General features: G+C 49.8%; 1 protein-coding gene across 2 annotated transcripts in view; it reads right to left on the minus strand.

The window, feature by feature from the left end:
* Window positions 1-22,092, minus strand: part of ASIC2 (acid sensing ion channel subunit 2) — a gene marked incomplete at its 5' end in the record, with an annotated part of 210,497 nt that overhangs the window by 187,155 nt on the left and 1,250 nt on the right. The window lies entirely within an intron of this gene.

The following is a 22,092-nucleotide window of genomic DNA, read 5'->3' on the forward strand; positions in this document are numbered from 1 at the left end:
TCAGTGCAAAGTAATAGAACACAGATAGTCTGCTAGATAAAGAAGCACCAGGGCCAGCTGGGCTTCAGGGAGGGCTCTTCAGAGGAGGGAGTTTTTTAAGACCAAAGTTTAAAGGGACCAACAGCTATAGAGCAGACAGTATCGGAATATAGAATCTTTCTAAATATGTTCACTGAAGTGATCGCCTTTATTGCTGGCACCTGCTTTATACAAAGCAGGTGCCAGCAACCCCATTTTCTGGAAATGGAGGCTCAGAACGTTTGGGCGGCTAGACCTAGGGCACATCTATTCAATGGCAGAACCAAAATTCAAACTCAGCTTTTACTTCTTCTTTTTGTTATTGTTGTTTAATTAACTTTTTTTTTTTTTTTTTTTTTTTTTTTTTTTTTTTTTGAGAGGAAGGGAGAGACTGAGAGAGATAGAACTATCTATGAGAATTGGCTGTCCCCTGCATGCCCCCTTCTAGAGATCAAGTCCACAACCCAGGCATGTGCCCTGACTGGGAATTGAACTGGTGACCTCTTGGTGCACCACAATCCCACTGGGCAACACAGGCTGGGCTCAGGTCTTATTATTCCAACACCCATTATCCCACACTGCCTAATGTTAACACTGTGTGGCCTGGGCTAGGTTGAGGTAACCTTCCTGGGAGTTAGTTTCTACCTTACCTACCCCCTCTCCTCCCCTCCCCTCCCCTTTTCCTTTCTCCTTTCTTTTCTATGGATTTAAGCACATTGGGAATGGCGGTAGAAACATTTTCTGTCTGGAGCAGTGGGGAGTCCTGGTCAGCTTGGGCTGCCTCGTTGCCCAAAGTTCCACTACCGGTTACGTAGTTCTTTGCCGAGAGCGAAGGACAGTTCCCCATCTGAGCACGCTCACTGGGTCCCACAGGCTCTGTGGTCCAGGCCAGGGCCCCTCCTCTCCAGCCTAAGGAGGCGAAGCCTGGGGCCCCCGCCCTTAATTTCCACTCTAACCGGATATTGACCTCATTTACAACTTTTACTGTCCACAGACAGTGGCTTTTTTAAATCAATGAACTAATTCTTGCAAAATCAATCGGTTAAAAAACAACAACCATCACCTCACTTTTTCCTCAACCACCGGCTCAAACCCACAGGCTGGCAGGTTACTTCCATTAAAAGGAAGAAAACCCTTTAATTGTATAATCATCTTTGAGGTTTTTCCGACGATAGGGCTGCATACTGATTATGCAGCTAATTATGTTTTAATGAGCCATTTCCTCACCCCAATTTTCCTTTTCACAGGAGAACAGGGCTTCCTGGCTCCTCTCCCTGAGGGTAACCAGACCCCAGACCCACACTCCTTCCATCCTCCCTGGGCGCTGCTTCCAGGGCAGTCTTTCTGAAATGCAAATCTGAGCCCATCAGTCTGTTCAAGATGCTTCTCTGGTCCATCGTCACTGTAATTACAGGGGTCTCAAACCCAGGTCAGAACTGGGCCTCTCTGAAGAGGTTTTTGTTTGTTTAGCCCACATGGGACTTGAAACATTCATATGGGAACACCTGCAGGCAGGATGCAGCTGGCCAGTGGCCTTGCTTTTCCTAACTGCTTCCACCGGGCTATTTCTTGTAGGACCTGTCTGAGCCTTCAAGACAACTTCATCTCCAACCCTGAATGAAGGCTGGACTGCCCAAGTGAAATCTTCCCTTCATAAGCTGGGCACCTCTGCAGCACCCGTGACTCATAAAAACCATACCCCACTGAACGGATATGAAGAAAATACAACTACCGTTTGTTTATTGAGCACCTACTATATGCCAGGCCCAGCACGAAGCACTTTACAGACATGAGCTCCTTCAAGCTGCACAATGATGCCTTGCACAGGAGGATGCCCAGGGCCAGGAGGCTAGGGCCTGCCCAAGGCCTGAGCACTAGGAAATGGCAGTGTCGGACCTGGGCTCAGGGGCCTCTGCTTCCAAAGCCTATGCTTCCGACCTCTCCACTGCACAGCCCTTCATGTCCAAGGACAGGAGAGGCCTGCCCTTCGCTGCTGCTCATTGCTGTGCAGTGAGCACCACCCTTCTCTCTTGAACCCATGACCCCTAGACTTCTGTCTGCTAGCTGTCTCCTGGTTTCCCTCCTACTTCCCTGACTGCTTCCTCGCACTCTCCTTTGCCAGCCCCTCTGCTTCCTCACCCCTTCCCAGTGCTCCTCTCTGTCTACACATTCTCCTTACACGATCTCATCCAGTCCATGCCACTGAATCCCATCTTTCCACTGATACTCTACAATCCCAGTATCCTGCCCTAACCTCTCCACAAACACCAGGGTCATCCGTCCAACTGTCTACTAGGATGCCCATTAGTTATTTCAGTCTCAATATGTCCAGAATATTGCGTTCTACTGACCCCCTACACTCCTATATCTCCCATTCCCCACATCTACTCTCCCCAGCCCTCCTTTCTCAGTGCATGATACCAGCATCAGCCCAGTCCCTCAGACCACAGCCTGGGAGTTACTCTTGAGTCCTCCCTTTATGACACTCCACACCCAATCCAACATCTAGTCTCGGATCCACCTTTACCTCAGCCCACCCTGAGCCACTCTCACTACCTCCATCAATATCCTGGTCCAATCCATCAGCATCTCTCATCCCAAATATCGCATCACATGCTGACTCGTTTCCTGCCTCCATTCTTACCCAATTTCTGAAGCCAGAATGATCTTCTTGAAGAGTGTACTAATTCACGGTGTTCTATATCTTTGAAACTTCCACAGGTCTCTCACTGCCCTGAGAGTAATCTCCAAATTCAGCCCAGCTTATAAAGTTTGCCACAACTTAGCCTGGGCCTACTTCTCCAACATCAGCTCAAACCACTCTCTGCCTCCTCCTCTCTGCTCAAGACACACAGATCTTTTCACCTCTCACACAGCCAAGTTCATTCTCACCTCAAAGCCTGTGCACTGTGTTCCTTCTACTTGGGACACTCTGCTCCCGGATCTTCCCCTGGTTACATCCTTCCACCATTTTGGCCTCAGTGGAAATGTCGCCTCTTCACACAGGCCTTCCTAGTACACAAGCCAAAAGGGTCTTGCCAACACCTCTATTCATCACTCTACATCCTATTGCCACACTTTATTGTCTTCAGAATCTTTATCACTATGTGAAATTATTTGTCCATATGATTACCACCTATCACCACCATCCCACTCTACCATCTTCTAGACAACACGCCCCATGAGAGCAGGAACTGTGCCTGTTTTGTTTGTTCCCCGTGGTCCAGTGCTATTGGGTTCTGGCACACAGCAGGCACTCGATAATATTTGCTGAACAAATGACTGAAACATCTAAGAGGCGAACTGAGTTCTGAAATCTGAAGTTGATTTTAGGTAGATGATTCTTGACTGAACACCTATTTTGTATACATAGAAAGGTACAAGGCTCTGAGGAGAATCCTTGTATCATCACATAAACCTATAGGCTCTCCCCTACACATGGTAGTATCACTATCACTATCATCACCATCACCACCACCATCATCACCATCACCATTATCATTGTCATCATCAACATCACCACTGCCATCACTACTATTGTCATCACCATCGCCATCAACACCATGATGACCACTGCTAACAAACCACCACCACCACCATCATCAGTAACAATAATCTCCAACAGGTTTACAGTACTTTACATTGAGTGAAACAAGTTTTTATACATTATCTCTGAATTCTCAGAACATCCCAGTGAGGAAGAGGAGCCTCAAATTTCCCCCCCAAATATATTTTATTGATTCCAGAGAAGGAGATAGAAACATCAATGATGAGAATCATTGATTGGCTGCCTCCTGCATGCCCCCTGCTGGGGACCAAGCCCGCCACGCAGGCATGTGCCCTTGGCCAGAATCTAACCTGGGACCCTTCAGTCCGCAGGCTGACGCTCTATCCATTGAGCCAAACCAGCTAGGGCTAATTTTTGTCCACATTTTACAGACAAGGAAACTAAGTCCCATGAGCAAAGTTTCTTGCCTGGGATCCCTCAGCTCCTAAGTGAAAGAGATGTGACTTAAATCTATCACTTGAGCTGCGTGCCCAGTTCTGACGGAAATGCCTCATCCTTAGCCACCTGGAGGCAGGTGAGGTAAGCCACGCTCAGCACTCACTCCCATTTTAACAACATCCAATTAAGAATCTGAACATTTTTATCCTGGCCATGCAGGAAAGGGGATAGCTTTTACATTATCACCCCTGGTGTCATTTTATGCCTACTAAAGGGGGGAAAAAAATAAAAGCTTAGGGCCAGTTTAGGAGGACTTTTTGGCTTGTTAAGGGGAAAAATTACAAAATTAAAAGAGTGGGGAAAAAATAAATTACTGGTGACTATTTTTACTGCATGAGCTTACACGCTGGAGTGGGGAATTAAAAAGTTATATAGCCGAGGTTTCTAACCATGACTTATCACAGACAAATCCTTCATATTTATGGCTTTTTCCTTTTTTCCACCTCAGATAGTAAGCAATCCACTGATATAGGGCTGCCTCTCTCTGCCAGGAGCCCTGGGGGCCTGGTGTGCTCAGCAGAGCCGTCGTGGCTGAGAACACAGCCAGCAAGCGAGGACTTGTTTACCGCCCCTCTGCTTTGGGGATGGGGGACCGCTCCCCACATCACTCAACACCCACTGGGGGCAAGGAAGACAACGGAGTCCTCTGTGCCAGGGCCCAGGGAAGGGAAGGAAGGCTCTAAGTAGCAGAACAGTAACAGCCAACACTCAATGCCAGAAACCTGTTCTCCCAACACACTGGGTCCTCCCAACTGCAAATACCACGGATATCCCCATTTTACAGATGGGGAGACTGAGGTCCAGAGAGATTAAACAACTCACCCAAGGTCATGCACCGTCAATTGCTTCTCAGGGTCCCAGTCCTTTAAAGAGTTTAAAACCAAGCAAGGGGAAAGGAAGGAATAAGAGGAGAATGGGAGAAATCATGGAGGTAGGAAGGGAGGAAGGAAATATTGAGCATCTGCTTAGTGCCAGGCTCCACAGGATTTTTATCTGGTTACCTTTCTTCCTTCTGACAATCCTACTCTGGAAATGGGTAGCGTTCACATCCATTTTACAGATGAAACTGAGGCACAGAAAACTTAACCAAGTAGTCCAAGTTAGTTTGGAAGCCGCATTGCTGGGGTTTGAACGGATGCCTGCCTGCTTCCACCTTTTTCCTGATTGGCTGGATGGCCCTGGGTAAGTTACCTGACCATGTGGAGCCCCTGTCCCCTTATCTAGGAAATAGGAACAGACTTCTCACTCTCAGGCTGCCTGCTCAGGCACTGGATGGGAACTCCCCCGGTAAACCAGATGGCGCTGTGACACTAAGTCTGATCCAACCCCAGCTCACAGGCAGGCCGAGTTGAGCTGCTGTCTCATCTAGGGAGAAGGAGTCTGAGGCCCAGGGATCCCAAGGTGACTGACTCGGCCACAGAGCTAACACAAGAGCCTGCAGCTGAGCTTCCTGCCTCCAGGTGCGGTTCCCCAGCGCTCACCGGCAGAGGGACCCTCACTGGGGAGAAGATGAGACAGGAGCAGGTCCAAATTATCGACGGCAATAATCCAGACATGGAACCAAGTCACCTTGAAGGTCAAGGTCACTGACCGCTTTTTTTGCTGACACGGGCTCCTAGAATGCCCATCCTAAGGAAGGCCGCATAGACCAGTTTAGTCCAGGGACGATCAACTCTGGCTAAAAACTACCCATGTCTGGGCTCTACCTCAAAGCCAACGAAATTGGAATCTTTGGAGGTTTTGCTCGTCCTGTTGGTAATTGTTTTGTTTTAAAAGTTTCCCCAGGTTATTCTCATGCGCAGCCAGCATAGAGAAATAGTGACTTATGATTTCCTTTACTGTTTTCCAGATGGAGCCCAGAGGCCCAGAGAGGGACAGCTAAGGGCTCAGAGCTGCTCAGCAGTCAGTGGCAGACTGCAGATTCGAGTCTCCTGGCTCTTAGTTTGGAACTCTTTCTCCACTCCCTTCACTCTGGTCACAGGGGCCCTGATGCCTGAGAGATGGACATCCCAGGCCCCCACGCTCTTAATCTCCTACCCCCTTCCAGCATCTCAGGTTCCCAAAGAGAACTCTGGGCACCGGGGAGCCTGAGCTGAATCATACCCCACAAGTCTGCACCTGGGCTGGTCTACACACGGCAAAATGAAGTGGAGAACCGAAGGCAATTATCCAATGTATTAGCAAGCCTGTCCCTGCGGCACTCTTGTGAGCCAAAGTAATAAATACAAAATGGTAATTTCGCTCTGGAAGCCTGGCTCCGGCCTCCCACTCAATTCCCCTCCCACTCAGAAGTCATATACCACTGCCTGGTTGTCCTGCATGGAGAGGCAGTAACTTGAAGTTATTTAAATATCTCGGGCAAAACTTGCTTTTCAAAAGCCTGAATCATCGTACAATAACCTCAGCTCCCCTCTGTGGCTTCCTTGTCTGGCCAGAGCAGATTCTTTGGCGGGAAGCAATGAAAACGCCCGACAGGTATTAATGAGCTGCTCCCCGTGGCTAACCTCTTTGTGCTTGCTGCAGACCAGCATCGGCCCTGGAAAGGGAGTGAGAAGAGCTACCTTGTAGCTAAGACTGGCTTCTTGTTCTCCTGGTGACCTTGAGCAAGTCGCTCCCCATGCCTGGCTGGGGTTGGCAGCCCTTCTGCCTGCCCTAAGGGCGGTCCTGCAAATCCACATGGAGGATGAATGTGAAATGGGGTGGACTCCAGGGATCTCTCTCCATGGTCATACAGCTGGCACGTGGGAAAGCCCAGACTGGAACCCTTCCTCTTAACTACTGTGAGCTATACCAGTGGTCGGCAAACTGCGGCTCATGAGCCACATGAGGCTCTTTGGCCACTTGAGTGTGGCTCTTCCACAAAATACCATGTGCGGGCGTGCATGTACAGTGCGACTGAAACTTTGTGGCCCATGCACATAAGTCGTTTTTTGGCCTGGGCATGCCTATTTTGAAGAAATGGCATTAGAACACTCAAGGGGCCAAAGAGCCACATGTGGCTCACAAGCCACGGTTTGCCGACCACTGGGCTAGACTGTCCAGGGCATGCAGCCCAGGAGAGGGAGGCCCTAATGGCACCTAGCATGGAGGCACAGGGAAGGGGCGAAGATGACAAAGCTGAGGATCGAAGGATGAGGAAGAGTTTTCCAAGGACAGGTGGGGCCGCAGGACATTTCAAGCTAAGGGGACAGCATAGGCAAAGGCTTGGGAGAATATGAGGGTACAAGGAACCAGAGGCAGCTCAACATGTAGAAGGCATGAGGTGTGGGGGTGAGAGTCTGGGCATACCTGGCTGCTTGGCCTTATCTTGTACTGGGAACTATGTGCAGGACAGATTCTCAGAGCGCAGACAACACATGGCCGGCTCAGGTTTTCAGCACCCACCTGAAGAGGCCGTTAGGGCATTCAGATTGTTGCCTATAGGAGATCCCGATCCCGGGGTGAGGAGACTGAATTGATGACTTAGGATGGATTTACTTTGGTATCCTTAGAGCCCGGCACGATGCTTGGTATATACAAGGCATTCGATACATGAATGAAGTAGATGAATCTGAGAGTCATAAATGAATAAAAGAATGAGCAAAGTAACGGATGACCGAAATAGCAAGGAGAGCATGAATGAGAGAATCAAATGAACAGCCCCGGGCATGGCTTGCGAGCAGCCTTAGCAATTCCAACTAATGGCCTTGCAGCAAGGAACGCACAGGCTTCTGGCTGTTATCACCTAGAACTGCCCTGCGACTGGCACGGCTCCCTCAAATTGAAGTCCTCCCTGCACCGAGACTGATCACTGTCATCAAGCCAGAATAGAAGCCATCCTTCCCGGACTGACACCGCTCACGGAGGTGTCCACGGACACGCACAAAATCAGGTAAGTGTGCGGAAATAGCCGGTGTCAGTGCCTCATTTTGGAGGTAGGCAGCTCCGTTTCCATTTCCCCATTCCCACGGTCTCCCTAAAATGCCTAGTCATTTCGGTCTCGTCTAAAGACAAAGGGAAGAGTTATCCTTAACAGAGACTTCGCCGGGACCGTGCCTTCTGCATGTTAAGCAGCAGCTGCCTGAAAGCTAGCCTGGAAGAAGTGGCGTTGCCTCTCAGGGCCTGGGCGGGATGAAGCGGTCCCTCCTGGAACTCCATCCATAAGGAATGGTTGTTTTGACACTGAATCAGGAGTCAGTCAGGGTTGCTATGCAACCAGGTCCTATCCAGGACCAGAGGCCCTTCCTTTTCTCAGACTCCATGCTGCCTTCTCCTCCCGCCTTGTAGATCCTTGATACGGAAAATGTGGCTTGTGCAGCTAGTGGTATTGGTGTTGAGAGCTTCTCGGAAATGCAGAATCTCAGGCCCCACCTACTGAACCAAAGCCTGCATTTCTGCCATGCTCACAGGGGATCCTCATGCATGGAAACGTTGCTGAAGTTTGAGAAGCTCTGGAGCAAAACCTCACCCCTCTGAACCAAGGATTCAACTCCTTGACCAGGTCTCACAAAGCCCTCCCAGGGCATCAAGGCAAACTTCCCGGAGGAGGTGACAGGGACACTGAGACTTGCAGAAGGGCACAGATTTTGTCTCCCAGTAGAGACTCACTGCCAGGGGCGGGGAAGAACTGAGCTGCCTCTGGCACCACTTGGGTGACGTAGGGCAAGTCAATTCTCCTTTCCGAGCCTTAGTTGTCCCATCTGTAAAATGGGAGTGACACCGTTGGCTTTTTTGTCACATGGTCCTCATGAAGATGAAGAGATGTTGAAAGGTTTGCAAGTTCTCCCTGAAACACAAAAGCCAGGCAAAGGGGCCTGTTTTCAGTGTGAACAACCGGCCACCCTGACCCAACACTTCAGAAGATGCCTAAGGAAAGTCCACCTGGCCGTTACAGGGGTAAGACCCCACCCTCGTGAAGATCAATCAGCAGGGGACGGGGTGCTGAATAACCAGGATGAAGCACTCGGCCACACCGGTCTCACTGGGCTGCCCTTGCACAGGGATCTGCCACCGGCTTCCTGGGACGGCGAGTTTTCCGCTCATTTGCAGTTATTTTCTAGGGGAGAGTTCAGCCGAAGGACGTAAGGCTCCATTACATTAGCATTCCGAAGATCAACATTTCCCGAACTGCTAGAGTCATGTTCTTTCAAGTGTGTGGGTGAGAGAGGCAGCCACGTATTGGAAGGAGCCAAATGCACTCACAATACAAAAAACAGGAGAACTGAGCGTCGGCTTGGGGACTGAAGGGTCCCGGGTTCGATTCCGATAAAGGGCATGTATCTTGGTTTCAGGCATATCCCCAGTAGGGGGTGTGCAAGAGGCAGCTGATCGATGACTCTCTCTCATCGATGTTTCTAACTCTCTATCTCTTTCCCTTCCTCGCCGTAAAAAAATCAATAAAATATATTTAAAAAAAAAAAAAAGAGAGAGAGAGAGAGAACTGAGCTACTGAAGCTGAATTTCCAGGGTCGGAAGGAAGGAGACAAATTTCCCTCCTGCCTTCCTCCCTTCCTCCCTTCCTCCCTCCTTCCTTCCCACCTTCCGTCTTTCCCTTCCACCCTCCATCCCTCCCTCCCCACCACCACTTAACCCCAGGGCCCTTAGCTTGCTGCTCCCTCTGCCACAATGCTTTTCCCTGGATCCCCCCATGGCTTCCCCTTCTCACTTTCCAGGGGTCTCAGCGAAGATGTCACCTGCCCAGGGAATCAGTCCTCCCCTCCTCCCATCCCAAGTGGCCTCCTGCCATTCTCCATCGCATGCCCTTCCTCTTTTGCCTTCACAGCACTGAGTAATACTGGAGCCAGTCTTGTTCATTTGTCGATTATCCACGCCACCCCACAACACAGAATGCTTTCCTAAAACCCTCCATCACCTGGGGCTGCGTGTTAAAAACAGATCGATGTTCCTCGCCCCCATAAACTCTGATTCAGTCGTCCTGGGTCCGGGCCAGGGATGCTTAAACGTGGATTCTGATCGGCACGCAGATCATTCATGGAGCTCCAGGATGTGCGCTCCGTGAGGGGAGGGCCAGACGTACCCACTTCCCCCACACCCCACGCCTAGCAGAAAGCCGGCACACGCAGCTGGTCATGGAATGAATTCACGCACAACTGAACGAGTCCACATATATTTTGGTGGCACCAATCCCTTTTCCTGTTTTGGCAATTCAGTATTCAGACGGAGCCCTTGGTGCTTACCAGGAATGGCAGTAGGAATGGCAGAAGGCCAGGAGGTGGAGCCAGGCACTGCCCCTGCCCTCAGGAAGGTGATGGTGGGATAAGGGTTGTAATAAAAAGGCTGGATCAGAGGGGCCTATGCAAAGTGAGCCTCTGGTGGCTGAAGGGATGAGACCTTTTCCTTTCCAGACGGTTTCCATGGAGAAGTGGCTGGGGATACCCTCAAAAGAGACGGCATTTGTTCAGAGCTACTTTCGTTTTGTTTCGTGTGTTTGTTTAGTGTAAGTTACACACACACTTGGTTGAGAAATTCAAACCATAGAAAAAGGTGCAGAATAAGATGCGAGGCTCCTTCCCGCCCCTCCTGCCGCATCCTCTCAGGCCTCTCCCGAGGGGCAGCCTGTTATCAGACCCCACGCACACCCTTCCAGGCACAGTGTGCACTTACATAAGCACAGGGCTGTGTAGAGGAGAGGGGGCTTAATCCAGGGGAAGGGGACGAGTTTTGCAAGGGCATGGACGTAGAAAAATTCCTGGAATAAAGAGCTGCTCCTAAGAGACTTGGCTGGGTGACTCGGGACCATGAGCCTCTGATGCCAGGAAAGTGGGGAGAGTAATAGGTAGTTTCCTACCTCACTGGCTGGTTAGATCCTCAGAGCGGGTGTGTGTGTGTGTGTGTGTGTGTGTGTGTGTGTGTCAGAGGACGGGAGGGGTTGGGAGGAAGGTAGACAGAGGTTAACAGCCAGAAAATTAAATATTCAAATGCAGTAGCATCAGACGCTGGGTTCCTCATGGCACCACTTCCCACATTAACCCTCCCCGCGAGTACCGTCCTGAGGGCTGAAGAAGACAAGTGTGAGGCACAGAGCAGATGGGTCTCCATCCTGGTTCCTGTCTCCACCCACCTCCTGACACCCACCAGGGTCCCAGGAGGCCAGAAACGCCTTGGTGGAGCCCTGAGCTGACCCCAGTGCCAACACTGATGAGTAACATCACATTCAGCAAGTTTCTGTCTGTCTGCTCTCTGGGCCCCTGTGTCCTCCTGGAGGCTGGGGTGGTGCCATAGGGAGGGAGCTGGGACAGTTCCAGACTGCCTGTGGCTCCTGCCACACAGGGGCACCCACTGTTCCTGCCCTTCGCTTCTTCCCTCAGCATCACAGCTCGCCTGACCCGCTCTGCAGCCACAGCCCAAGGAGCGTCTCTCTTGCCTTTCCAGAGACAAGGTAAGAGGGGGTTGCAGCCTGAGCCACTTACCCAGGCCATCGGAATTTTAAAAACGAAACCACTTGGATGTAAAAAAAAAATGCAACCATGTCTCCCTGGCTACTTAAAATATCTGATGCTCATCGAATATTCAACAACAGAAAAGACTCTCACTCCGTGTACTGTCAGAAATGTAATGTAATTATAGCCACGTTAAATATCCCCAGCTGTTTCGAGACTTCTGAATCCTAAATCAAGGCTGCCCGTGCGATCCCGGGGTTGCAGCTGGAGACCCACGGGGAGGACCGAACAAATCAGAGCTGGGGCAATGCAAGCAAGAACGCTGGGCCACAGTCTTTGAGCCTGTTTGTCACACCTGGCTTCACCCCACTTTCTGGTATGAGGACCCCAAACCGAAGCTATTGGTGGGATGGCCTAAGAGAGCCATGCTCCTCAACAGGGCTATGCAGACTGGCCGGGCAAACGCATCTGTCCAAATAGTCTCTTTCGAATCCATGTGCAGGGAGCGTAAAGAGATAGTGTAAAATAAACGGTAATAAAGTGAATAAACACGCGTCTCACTCCGGAGCCTTTGAGGCGCTTCTATAAATCAAATTCCTGCCATAATTTGCTCTGTGAGGCTGTGCTGAGACGCAGAATCAGACCTCTTCTGCTTTCCCGAACAGCAGGCTTAGATTTATTGATGTGATTCACAGTGGATGCCCATGCCATTTCAAAGCAGGAAAATAATTTTCCTTGGGAGGGGTTCCAAGAGAAGATTAAACCCTTCACTTTCAGAGCAGCGACGCCGTTCAGATCAGATACACCATTGGAATCAGAAGGGATGGCCAGCATGCATGTTTCAGAAAAGGAAGAAGACCCTGAAGCGATATAAAACATCTTCTGTGGGCTTGAACTCGGTCTACTTCAAGCTTCCCAGTGTTTTTTTGTTTGTTTGTTTAAGTTTTTAGTTTATTGATTTGAGAGAGAGAGAGAGAGAGAGAGAGAGAGAGAGAGAGAGAGAGAGAGAGACATTGATTTGTTCTTCTACTTATTTATGCATTCATTGGTTGTTGTATGTGCCCTGACCAGGGATTGAACCCAAATCCTTGGTGTATCAGGGCAATGCCCAGTGACTTTTGAGTGACCTTGAGTAACTCAATCTCCATCTCTGACTTTTATTTTGGTCAGGGTACTGGATGGAGGAAGAAACCCTAAAAGGCTCTGCCCTACCCATGGAGGTGTGCTATGAAAACTACATGATGGTTCCTAGTTAGACTTGTGACAACAGACAGCAGGCCACCATGAATGCACTACTCTTCCAGGGCCTAGACGTCTTCCTTAAAAGAAGTGAGCGGTGTCTCCTTTTAATAATGGCGATGGGGATGGCAGTGACAGCTCACTTATCTAGCACCTAGATGTCTGCGCCTTTGTAGTCCAGGGAGTAGGGATGCTTTCTGTATGTATACCCATCTTTTGCCAACCAGGACTACACCATGGTGGCTGTCAATAAATAATTTAAAACTTTATCTATCTATCTATCTATCTATCTATCTATCTATTTATTTATCTATCTGTTTATTTACTTACTTTAGAGAGAGAAGGGAAGAGGGAGAGAGAGATTTGTTTTCCACTTATTTATGCATTTATTGGTTGCTTCATGTATATATATGTGCCCTAATTGGCAACCAAACCTGAAACGTTGGCATATTGGGTTGACACTATAACCAACTCCGATACCCAGCCTCAATAAATAATTTTAATGGGTTAATACGTTATCTTTACGTTTCACAACAACCTTGTAAGAAAGGCATACTCTCTGTTTTATAAATAAGGAAGCAGTCTTAATGAAGGTAAGCAACTTCCCAACAGCCACCCATTTAATACCTGGTGGACTTGGGATTCGAACTTGAGTCTGTGACCCCTGAAGCCACCTTCTTCCTATTCCTTCAACCACCTCCTTTTTAAGTTAGTGAGGCCTAAATTCCCAATCTTGCGTGAATGTAAGCATGAGTAGAACACTCCCACATTGAATATTTTCAAGCCTAACTTAAGCATGTTTGTTATGGATTCTTCTATTTTCTTGGTTTGGGGACAGACCCTGACCCAAACCTACCCAGCCTGGCTCACTATGTAGAATCAGGTGTGCAGAAGAGGGTGTTTATACGTCAGATGAGGCTCAGAGTAGTTTTCTGTTGATGCTATAACAAATTACCTGAAACTTGGTAGCTTCCAACAACACAAATGTATTAGCTTCAAGTTCTGGAGGTCAGAAGGCTAAATCAGGTGCTCGGCTAAGCCATGTTCCTTCTGGGGGCTCTTGGGGAGAATGTTTTCTTGCTTTTTCCAGCTTCTAGAAGCTGCCTGCTTTCCTTGGCTTACAACCCCTTCCTCCACAAAGTCATTCATGTCGTGTCTTTAAATCTTTCTGACCTCTGTTTCTGTAGTTACACCTCCTTCTCTGATATGATTTCTCCTGCCTCCTTCTTATAAGGACCTTTGTGCTGACGTGGGGCCCACTAGATGACCCAGGACAATCTCCCCAGCTCAAAGCCTTTACTTAATCACACTGCCAAGTCCCTTTTGCTATGTAAGGCAATGTATTCACAGGGTCTTGAGATGAGGACATGGCTACTGTTGAAGAGCCACTATTCAGCCTACCAGATGGCCTTAACACTTTAGTTTGATTGACACTCTGGCTAGGCCCATGGCCCCTCTGCACTGATGTGGTATGAAGGCTGCCCCCAGAACAGTGATGCCTCTGTTATGCCCACCCTCCTGGTTTCACTGGAGAGCTTAGCACTCCTCCACCAGGCACCATTCCTTGCTTCATTCTAGGATGCTCATTTCACCTGTGCTTTTATAGACCCAGTGAATCAGGCATGACTATGGAGCCTTTCTCAGCACTCATGGAACTTTAAGGAGCCCATAGCCTTGCCTCCCCCAGTGTGGCCCAGGATTCAGCTGCAGGTGCCTCATAGGGGAGCTTTTAGAAATGCAAAGCTCAGGCCGGTTCTACAGAGTCAGGAACTCCCTGGTGGGCCCAGGAAACTAGGAAAGCTAACATTTGAGAAGCACAGGGCCTGGAGGGTTCCCCATTCGTGCCAGGCCAAGCGGAGGAGTGTGCTTGAAGAGACCTGCTTAGGAAGGAGGGCAGGTCTCTGGGCAAAGATCAAGAAGGAACTCAACATTTGCCTCAGTGCCTCTTCTCAGCAGTCAGTTTCAGCAACTGACTCTGTTCTGCAAGGAACTCAGAAGCCTGTTGCTTTTGCCCTAAGAAAACCTTCCAGGGCAGATAAAATCCCTCCAGCCCATACTGAGCAGGAACAGAGGAGCTGCAGGGAAAGAAAGGGAATATGAGAACCTTAAGAGGCCTGGCTCCGAATTCCAGCTGTCTGCTGTTCCCATGCCATGTGACTCATGCATGGATCTTGCCTCTCTGAAGTTAGGCAGACAACGGAGAGCAATAACCACCCGAAGGTGATGCACACTGGAATAATGAACACTCTGCTGCTCTGGGATTTCTCTGCGGAACCACTGGGATGGAATGCAGAGAGCTCTGACCTTGCAACCCTATGATCAGGGTTTCTGTCCATGACCTTGGGCGCATCACTGCAGCCCTCTGCCCATCAGCTTCCTCATGGGTACCAGGAACAAAAGAATACCATCCTCTTGCTGTCGGGCTGAAATAAACTAATGAACGGGAAGTGCCTGACAGAGAGCAGGAGCTCAATAAATGTGTGTGAAATCAGAGAAAACAATTTACTGAGCAATTTAATAGTCTAAACAGCGGTGTCAGGGGAGATATTTGACATGCTCAGGAGAACAAACCTGCCCTGTATGTTAGCGGCCTCTATTTGTTTTATCAACAATTCATGTTCCAATTACGAGTGAGTCATCTATTTCTTCTTAGCACAGGCCTGAGCTGGATCTCAATTTGGCAACATTTCCTTAGCCAGGACTTAAGTTACCAATGTCCTTGAAAGAAGGGAAATGGTAATTTAGTTCAGATGATGGCTGAATTAAAACTTCCATGGCTCCTGAGTAGACTCCCTTGGTAGGTCTATTTCTACCCAGAGTTTGGCGGATGGAGCAGGAGGTACATGCCCATCATGAATCCTAACGGCCTTTCCTTCTCCGACGTGTAGGTCTTGGAATCCAAATGCCTTCCTATACCCATGTGCAGCGAAAGAAACTGTGAGTTCAGATGCAAAATAATGTGAGGGACGCCCTTAAGGGAAGGGTTTGTTCACCAGAATCACTGAGTGTTGGCAGAATGGTGTCACAGAAAAGAACCTTGGCTTTGGAGCTGGACTGGTCTTTGGTTGAATCCTCACTGCCCCTAAGCTATGACTATATCTTCCTGAGCCTTGCTTTCCTCATCTGTAAAATGGGTTCCATAACACCCATTCGATTCTGGTGAAACTGATGAGACTGTTTACTTAACAGGTGGCCTGTACAAACCCTAGGCGGGCCCTCCTCCCAGTAGGATGGGCAGCTCCTGATAGATCCAGTCACCTGCCAAAGCACAGTGACCTTTACAAGCCTATTCCCCAGAAACAGAGAGACTTTATAGTTATCTCTGGGGCCCAGGGCCTGGCACACAGTAGCCGCTCAATGAGCACTGGCTGATTGAATCTCCGAGTAACTGATCCAAGCAAACCACTCAGGAGAATCAAGCAACCGAAGCACGAAGCAAACAGCCTGGTTATTCTTCCAGCCCCTCTCGACTGGGAAGACATCTGATGGATGCCTTCCTGGCCGGCCACTGGGGCCCCCACATGGCCACTATTCCCATCAGCCTGGCGTTGGTCAATCTGGGTATCTGCAGACCTGAGCAGAGTTTACATTGGATTCCCTAGACTAATTTCCCCGAAGTCACATAACGGGTGCAGGTCCTTTCACGCTCCTTGTACAAATGTCTATTTAATCACCACCCTGTCGCTAGCACTTCAATAACTTGTACATTTCCCCCTCAGTCGCGGCTTCAGGAGGGCGAAGGAAAGAAATGGATGGCTGAAGAGCTCGGCCATCTGGAGGAGTGAAGCCCTATTTCCCCCTGACTGCTTACTTGGACGCAGAACTTCTTAGCTGCGTCCCATTGATCATTTAGCTCATGCCCTCATTTCACAGAGGAAGATCCTGAAGCCAAGTCACATGGCTGGTCAGGGCAGGACTGAGGCTGGATTGGTCCTCCCAACACATGTCCCGCCTCCCATCAATGCTAATCCTTCCTCATCCAGCTGCACACCCCTTTGCCATCAGGAGGACCTGGGTTCAATCCCCAGCTTTATCCCGTGTTGGCTCTATGGGCAGACTACAGACCGTCCCTGATCTGTGGTTCCCTCATCTATAACATGTGGATAATCACACAACTTTTTAAGGCTAGTAGGAGAGTTGACATGGCATGAAACATGCCCGGCCTGGGTCTGGCACAACAGCCGCCCAGTGCCATTTGCTCTGATCCTTCACTGGAAATGCTCACTGCAAGTAATGATAACAGAAATCCTTCACTTTTATTGAGGCTTTGCTTGTTGCCAGGAACGGCTGTAAGCACTTTACATGTATTAGCTCGTTTACTCGTCTTTCTCTAAAGGCAAACGTATCTTCCTTGCCTCCTTAAAGCCATCCATCCTCACAGCTGATGGACTTCTTGGGCTAGCACCATTTCAGCAGAATTTGCTGACTGGAAACCTAGTATGCTGCTGAATGATGTCTTGTTTTCTGTCATTGGCTCCCACTAGCCAGCCTGCTTGCTGTGACAAAGTATGATGAAACCCAAGTGCTGTTCCCTTGCCTATAGGGGTAGAAGAAGGGAGAAAGGTACAGGGAGGAGTGGCCTCTGATGGAGCGAGGCATGGGGGTGACAGTTAGGGGCCTGGATGAGGTCTCTTTCTACAGCCCATAACAGCCAGTAGAACGGAGTCAGAGCTTTGACTACAAAGTTTAAAAACTCAGTTTGGCTTCCAGGTGTCCATCCTACCTACCACTCATTATTATCCCTCAACTCCACTCACCTCAGCACACCCAGCCCTCCCGCCCGCTGTCCTGAACTACCCTTAGTGCCTAGAAAGCTTGTGTTCAACCTCATTGTTCCAGGCCCCTGCACAAGCTGTCCCTTTTCCCTGACGTCTCTTTCCCTCCATCTCCACCTTGCAACTACTATTGCTCCTTTCAGACTCAGGTCCAGTGTCACCTCTTCAGGAAGCCATCAGAGGTCCCCATCAGATCTGGGGACCACTCTGAGCCCACAGAGCACCTGTGAACTCCTGGCACCTGTTCACACATCTCGTTCCTCAACAATGCTATGTGCCACACCAAGCCTTATTGGATTTGACATTCCCAGCGGCTAGTAGGAAGCTTAACATATAGTAGACACTCAATAGACACTGATTGAATAAATGAACCAGGAAATGAACATATCCCCACTGAGGTCATGACAAGATACAATAATTATACTGCTAGAAATTAGTAACTGCTACCACCAGATCTGTGTTGATCTCTTTCTTCAAATTATAATAATAGTTCTTGAATATCAAGCACTACACTGTCCAGGCATGGGCTGGTCACTGCATACATGTTATCTTCTTCCCAGGTCTCTGAGGCTTGGAGAGTTAAGTGTCTACCCAGGGCCAGTAAGGGGCAGAGCTGTAGCCCCGAACCAGGTCTGCCTGACATTTTCCTCTGAAGATGCCTCCTCCCAGAGAGGGGCCCTGCTCTTTGTTCTCACAGTGGACACTGCTTGGCCTGTTGGCCCGTCCCCAGTTCAATCCCCTTCCAAGGCCCCAGTGCCCAGATAGAGTGGCCTCACAACTCTATATCCTGCCAAATTATTGGGAAGACTGCCCTCCGCCCCCCAGAAAACCTGGAAGGGCCAGAGTGTGCAGAGGCCGAGGTCTAGGGCTGATGCTGAGCTGGCACGGTCATGGGTGAACCTGTAGTTCCCCTGAACTCAGGCCCCTGCTCCCCATACACAGCCCCACATTGAGTGCCCTATCTGCTGCCCCAGGAAAGCCATGTTCAGTGAGCCTGAGAGGGGGTGGTGAAGGATTAAGAAAAGACAGACAAGAGAAGAAAGCTGGGGCTGGGTGGGGACGCTGCACTTTCTGATGGAGAGACAATGCCCCGGCCTTCAAGCTCAGTCTTTATTTCACAGCCCACATTCCAAGAGGCAAAGTAAGGGCGTGGTCAAGATGTTTACAACCTTCTCCTGGGTTTCCAATCTACTCAATCACATGCACCTGATCAAGATTTGTTTACTTGCTGCACCTCTTGCAGCCCATATCACTCAGCCTCCTGGGACCACAGGTTCGGACCATAAGGTCAAGCTTACAACCATAGCCTTTGGCTATAATTGTGCTGGGACTTGCACGTGGCTTTGCTATGAAAGGACCATGCCCTCTCATTAGTCCCAGGCTTGAACCTGTCCAAACGCTGTAGCCGCTCTCCACACCCTTGCACAGCTACAACAAACAGGAGCTGCACGGAAACTCGCCCTGAGCGGGCCTAGTCAATAAAACTCAGCAGATGCCTATCCAAGATACTCTTCTCTTCCTGCTGAGTTTATTTCCAGACCACGAGTCTACTGAATGGAGTGAGACCTTGGGGAGAGCTGGCACATTCCCCCAAAGTGTCCCTGGGAGCTCATTCCTCACCTGTTGCAGGAGTCCTCTTAGGGCTTGGGAAGCACAGGTGGTTGGGGCCTTGCTTGGCATCCTGCTCCCCCTTTATCCCAAAAACGAATAAATCCCCCCAAATTATTTGGGCATTTACTCATTAGAAATGCATCCACTGCTATTTCCCAGAGAAATTAAGCCACCTGCTTTGGAGTAGAAGACCCAGGACCACAGGAAGTCCTGGGCGTACCTGATGAGGATATTCATTCCCCAGACCTTTGCAATCAGACTCCCTGCCAGCTGGGTCTGGAGGGGGAGACAGACAGACCAGCAGGTGTGATGACATAAGCACATGTAAGGACTGACACCTAAACTGCACAGGGGTCCTCAAACTTTTTAAAGTGGGGGCCAGATCACGGTCCCTCAGAGAGCTGGAGGGCCGGACTATATGAACTAATAATTCCTACTGTAACACCTCGGCTGCGCTCACTGCCCAAAAAACCTGGCGGGCCGGATCAGACTCCTCTGCGGGCCGCATGTGGCCCGCGGGCCGTAGTTTGAAGACCCCTGAAGGGTGAAAGAGGAAGGTGCCCTTTGGTGATGAGGGCAGAATGGGGAGGTGGTCAGGAAATATCCCCAGGGCTGGGTGTTGAAGGAGGTGTCCCCAGGTTAACAAAGCAGCAGGAGTGGGGGTGGGGGGATGGGAGGATGGGGCAGAGCAAGACAGAGAGTTTGGAGGAGCGGGTCCAACTGTTGTAAGCTGTCTGCAGAGCAAAGGAGCCGGCAGGGCCCCAGGAACCGGGTCTCATCCTGAGAACAGGTGAGCCACTGACGGGTTTAAAAATCAAGATGACATGCTCAGAGTGGAGCTTTAAAAAGACCACTCTGTCGGTAGTTCGGAGGATGGATGCACATTGCAGAGTACCGAGCTGGAGGCCAAAGGTCAGATAAGAAGCTGGTGACATTTAAAGGCAACCTTTTCATGAGGGCCCAGCATAGTATACACACCCATCTATCAATATCTACACACACACACACACACACACACACACTCAACTAATATGGTATACCTACATTGTTACCTCCACTATATGGAGCAGACTCTACAGAACAGAGAGATCAAGTCACTTGTCCAAGGGCACACAGCAAGGGGTAGTCTCAGCATTTGAAACATCAGGGCAGCCTTGGGCATTCATTCAGCTCTTACCCACTCCACTATAGTGCCACTCCCCCAAAGATGGCAAAGGCTTGAGACAGGGTGGCATGTTTAGACAAAAGTATTCCTCATGGGTCCACTCTGTATTTAGGGCTCCCCTGAAATAGCTGCTTCCCAAGATAGAGGGGTGAAGCCTTTTATTCTGAGACCCTTGGGGGGAAAATCTACAGCATGACATGTTAAGGGACAGGAAACTCCCATGACAGGAAGCCAGTAGAGGTGGCTTGAGTCCCCAGGAACACATACCTTTGGGGAATGGAGGTAGTGCTTTGTTGGTTGGGTGTGTGCCTGCAGACTCTTCAAATGCAGGAAAGCAGAACACAGGGAGGGAAGAAAAGGGTCTTCCCAGTGGGAAGAACCCTGCTTTCTTCAACTTGTGGCCATACCTGCACCTGCTGGGGAGGCTGAGGCCAGGCAGTGCCTGCAGGTCTGTGTGCTTTTTGCAGGGTTGACTTAGGTAACATGTGGCCAAGGACGTGACCGCCTAGAACCCAGTTTCAGTTTCAGCTCCAGTTTCAGTGCTCCCAGCCAATCTCCTAGGAGGGATGGGATTTGGTGGGGACAGGGGAGGGCAAAGAGTCCCACTTAGGGCCCTCTCATAGGAGACAAGCCCAGGGTCAGAGAGGAAGGTTACATGTGGCTTCTTTATCAGGGATTTGATGGTATGCAAAGCTGGACTTGGAACTTGCTGGCTCTGAGCTTTGGACAGTGTTTAAGAGCCTCATCTTTAAATGGGAATAAAACTCATTGCGAACGCAGGGTTGTGGTGAATGCCAGCGGTGAATAGTGGCTGTTAGCACGCAATCCTGCACCCCTTGTAAAACCACCAGAGGTGCAGGATTGTACAGGGTGGGCCGCGTGGTGTAACTTGGAGCTGGAGCTGCTACTTGAATGTAACACTGAACTTCACCATAACTCTGGGGGCTGCTAGTAAGAGGTCAGGCAAACAACAACAAACCAAAGGGCATCACTCCGTAGCCTCATTCCTTCATCTCTGTGGAACTCAGAATTGTGTTTGAAGTTTGAAAGAAGTCACTTAGAAGCAAATACTCACGACATCTCCTGCTTCCTAAAGTAGAGTAGTCACCAGGTAGGTATTAAATGAAGAAGCCCAGGAAACAATAGTTCAGGGTGGCTCGACAAACAGGCTGAAAGCCAGGCAAGGAGGGCACGACTGAAGCCAGACTGAAGCCAGGGTTACCATTCTAGACAAGGACCAATATGATTAGCCAATCAGAGGCCTGGCCTAACTTGCCTACACCTGTTGGAATGGTGGTCTCTCTTTACCACCCCAGAAAAAGCTCTGTCAGAAGTGATGCATTAGGGCTGCTAAAATCACCATCGCAGCACTACAAATAAACACACACACCAACATTCCCTGCATCTGTGGGAAAGCAGAAACCCACCTAAGAGGCATTTACACACAAATGGCTGCACAAGCTCGCTCCATGCTGGGGCTTGGCACCCAAACTCCTCCCCAGGCAAGCAGCTCAAGGCAGATCTACCTTCTGGGCAACTGCTGCATTATCCAGACCCACAGCGTGGGGGAAGCAGCACAGCAAATGGCTCACAAACCCCAAGCACAGCTTCTCCCGGCCCCAGCTGCTCCATGGATACCTCTGCCCCGCTGCTTTCCCCAAGGCAGGGCTTTGGCTTCTCCAGACCCGAAGACCCTTAGTCACACCTGGTGGGGGCAAGAGCCCGCCAGTGCCCACCACTGCTCAACACCTCTGAGTGCTGAAGACACAAGCCGTTTTTAAAAGTAGCGGCAGGAACAGCTGTCTCCCCAGCCAAACTGGCTACAGCTCCCATGTTAATATTCTGGGAGTTTTCTCCTCAGTCCTCCTGGATTGAAAGGGTCTTTGCACTCTGAAGCCG

The sequence above is a fragment of the Pipistrellus hanaki genome (genome assembly GCF_964339955.1).
Source record: "Pipistrellus hanaki genome assembly, chromosome: 16".
Taxonomy (NCBI): domain Eukaryota; kingdom Metazoa; phylum Chordata; class Mammalia; order Chiroptera; family Vespertilionidae; genus Pipistrellus; species Pipistrellus hanaki.